This window comes from Convolutriloba macropyga, unplaced genomic scaffold (genome assembly GCF_964194025.1).
Source record: "Convolutriloba macropyga unplaced genomic scaffold, txConMacr16.3 SCAFFOLD_3216, whole genome shotgun sequence".
NCBI classification, from domain to species: Eukaryota; Metazoa; Xenacoelomorpha; order Acoela; family Convolutidae; genus Convolutriloba; species Convolutriloba macropyga.
Genome location: NW_027450358.1, coordinates 11,322 through 15,000, shown reverse-complemented (window position 1 = coordinate 15,000; position 3,679 = coordinate 11,322). Strand labels below are relative to the sequence as shown.

Sequence of the window (3,679 nt, the reverse complement as noted above, 5' to 3'; positions counted from 1 at the left end):
TATCAATCAACACCTTTTGTGGTGACTCATGAGCAAGTAGTTAGGCGCCTTAACCCAACTTTTGGTTCATCCCACATCGCCGGTTCTGCTTACCAAAAGCGGCCCACAAAAAGCTTGCATTCATAGTCCAAGTGCAATTAAGTCACAAGGACATCTCACCGATTTATAGTTTGAGAATAGGTGAAGGAAAAATTTTCCCCCATTCCTCTAATCATTCGCTTTAACCGATGAAATTGCTTTGCGAAGATTTTTCAATCTTGCTCAAGCTTTTGCTATCCTGAGGGAAACTTCGGAGGAAACCAGCTACTAGATGGTTCGATTAGTCTTTCGCCCCTATGCTCAGGTCAGACGATCGATTTGCACGTCAGAACCGCTTCGGGCTTCCACCATGGTTTCCCGTGGCTTCGCCCTGCCCAAGCATAGATCACCATCTTTCGGGTCGTGTGCTACTTGCTCTGGATCAGTCATGCAATAAGAGCAAAACCGTCCGTGGTTGCGGGACACCGAATCGGCGCCCTCACCACACAAAGTAGTGCAATTCATAAAAATTACACTGTTCACTTTCATTTCGCGTGTGCGCTTTCAATGAGCGACAACACTTGCAAGCAACTCACACTCCTTGGTCCGTGTTTCAAGACGGGCTGTAGAGAGCATTGAATAGGAAGTTGAGGTCAGACAGGCAATCAAGATCAATTTATCTCATTTTGTTTAGAATCAACAAGAAGAATTCCGAGGAAAACTTCTGCTCGATTCATTAACAAGATTTGCCAAAAGACGACAACTACACTACTCGGTAGCCGAGAATATAATATCAAGGCATTGAGTATGGTAACGCTCACTCCAGTTCCCCTTCAACAGTTTCACGTACTTTTCACTCTCTCTTCAGAGTGCTTTTCAACTTTCCCTCACGGTACTTGTTTACTATCGGTCTCGCTTTATAATTAGCTTTTGGAGAGACATATCTCCAGCTTCGAGTTGCACTTTCAAACAACTCTACTCATAGGAATGAGCCATTATGACTGGTATCGAAAATGACCTTTACAGGATTTTCACCTTCTTTGATGCTACTTTCCAGTAGACATCAGGACAAATTCACCAGTCTAGCATCAAACCATACCGGACACCGAGAAATGTTGCCATTTCTCTTCCCGATGAGCTTTTCCCTGTTCATTCGCCATTACTAAGGGATTCTCAGTTGATTTCTTTTCCTCCCCTTACTGATATGCTTAAGTTAAGGGGGTTCTCTCGCCCAATTCAGGTTATGTAGTTGATTGTCTCTTAATTGGTTCACTGACCAATATGAGACAGAAACCGATTCAGCAGTTTTGTTCGCTACTACTATCAAACACAGGTCGAAGTTTCCATTCAGTCATTAATTCCAACTTTCAAATGTTGTTGTTTCAGCTTTCGCTTACTAGAAGCAACATAATACTCGCTGCAATACAGACCTCGGGAAACCCTCACCGTGAATAAGGTTCACTCACATATTTCACTACATTTTGCGTGGGATTGGAGATGAGGCTACTCGTTCTTGCTCAGTACTAGGCTGAAAATTAACGAAACTTCGTTACAAACGTTCACATGTTGATGTTTCCGCTTTCGCGTACTCGAAACAACATAATACTAGTCTTTGTAATTTAGTTTCATAATTTCAACTGTTCTCATGCAGAATTTTTGCTCATTCTTATCCCAAATTTTGACCTGGCTACTAGTTACACTCCTTGTACTTATTGCAAAATGACCACAAATTTCAACAGCTTTCACATGTTGCTGTTTCGGCTTTCGCTTACTACAGTCAACATAATACTCGTTGCAAAATAAGTGCTCGGCATCTGCAATTTTCCAAAGACGAAGTTTCGCCAGTTCAATTTTCGCTCGCCAATTATGGCTACTAATTCACACGGTACTGAGCTCAACAACATTAAATTTGTTCAGCAAGACTTTCACATGTTGATGTTTTGGCTTTCGCCTACTAGAAGCAACATAATACTCGTCTTGTTAGCTCATTCAATGAGAATAGCTTTTCCCGTTGAGAATTTTTGCCTTCAATTGGCGTTGTAGTGAGTTTGGCTACTCAGATCACCAAATACTTGTGACAATTCGAACCAGAAATGTTTTCAATTTTCACATGCTGATGTTTCGGATTCAACCTACTAGAAGCAGCATAATACTTGTATTCAACAATTTCTGTATCAAATCCCAGTTTTCTCTGGTGCATCTTTGCCAAACTATTCCAAACTGCCTGAGTCTGAATACCAATTACAGGTACTAGTAAATGCACGTTACTAAGGACTATATAGTTCTAGGTTACTGTACACAACGACGTTCACATGTTGATGTTTCAGCTGCCGCTTACTAGAAACAACATAATACTTATCGTGCATACCTTTCCATAACTTGTCCTTTTCAGATGCATTAGTTTCCCTTTGTCTTGGCTTCTACAGTCAGACTGGCTACTAGTAACAGCACAGTACTAATCACATATCGTTCTACAGTTTGCAGACAACTTTCACATGTTGATGTTTCAGCTTTCGCCTACTAGAAACAACATAATACTCGCTGTATACATTTGTAGTTCTCTATGTAACTTTCATGTGAAGAAGTTTCGCCAGTCTTTTTGACTGTCTCAAATCTGAGTCATGCTTAGGCTACTAGTTGCTTCATAGTACTTATCGCCTCGAGATCATTGAACAAAACTTGATTTTCACATGTTGCTGTTTCAGCTTCCGCTTACTAGAAACAACATAATACTAGTCTCATTAAGTTCCGTCTCTTTGCAATTTTCTTATGAAGAAAATTCGCCATCACAATGACTCCAGCAGTTCTTGATCAAGGAATGCAATCATTGATCAGAATGCTATTATTTGAATCGGTTCTGCTTTAAGTGTTCCAATTTTATTGGAAGCACCAACAATAGAACATCAATGTGTTCAATCGAGAGTTATATAACCCTGAATCGGACGCAGTCAACAGCCGAAGCCGAGACCGCCTTTTGCGTTAGAGAGGTCGGTAAACAAATCTTGCGATTCATACCGAATTAACACATATAGCTGTGCTCCTCTTCGTAAAGCGAGCCAAGTGATCCCCTGTTGAAGGATGTATTTGGACCAATCTAGTAGCATTTGGTTTCCAACAAGCTCTCCCAAGTTAGCTTACTTATTGGGCTTTTCAACCAATTCGGTTGGCTACAAGCATCATCAAAGTACTAGCCACAGTTTGATCGCAAAATTCTACGACTTTCACATGTTGATGTTTCGGCTTGCGCTTAGCCTACTATAAGCAACATAATACTAGTCATATCATAGAGCGTGATCAGCTTGTGACGTTCTCATGATGAAGTTTCACCAACAGTGTCTCACTTCGAGCTTAAATCCAGCTACTAGTAACTACACAGTACTGACTGCAACGATAACTTTTATCTATACCTTTCACATGCTGCGCTTTCGGCCAGGGCCTACTAACGTCAACATAATACTCGATATAAACTTTTGTTCATGATGCAGCTTCCCCATGCAGAAGTTTCGCCTTCAAATGCTCTCTTGGCCATATGACGTAAGAAAAGGTTACTAGTAACATCACAGTACTAGCCACAGTTTGATTGCAAAATTCTACGACTTTCACATGTTGATGTTTCGGCTTGCGCTTAGCCTACTAGAAGCAACATAATACTAGTCATATC

The 3,679-nt window shown here is 40.9% G+C and overlaps 1 non-coding gene and 1 pseudogene across 1 annotated transcript in view; both read right to left on the bottom strand.

The window, feature by feature from the left end:
* LOC142355825 (large subunit ribosomal RNA) overlaps positions 1–1,263 on the bottom strand; it is a 3,522-nt gene extending 2,259 nt beyond the window's left edge. Inside the window, exon 1 of the ribosomal RNA XR_012761308.1 lies at positions 1–1,263. This exon is cut by the window's left edge and continues 2,259 nt beyond it. This is a non-coding gene — a ribosomal RNA (large subunit ribosomal RNA).
* A 1,683-nt stretch (positions 1,264–2,946) lies between these two features.
* Positions 2,947–3,098, bottom strand: LOC142355824 (5.8S ribosomal RNA; annotated as a pseudogene).
* Between the last annotated feature and the right edge of the window lie 581 nt (positions 3,099–3,679).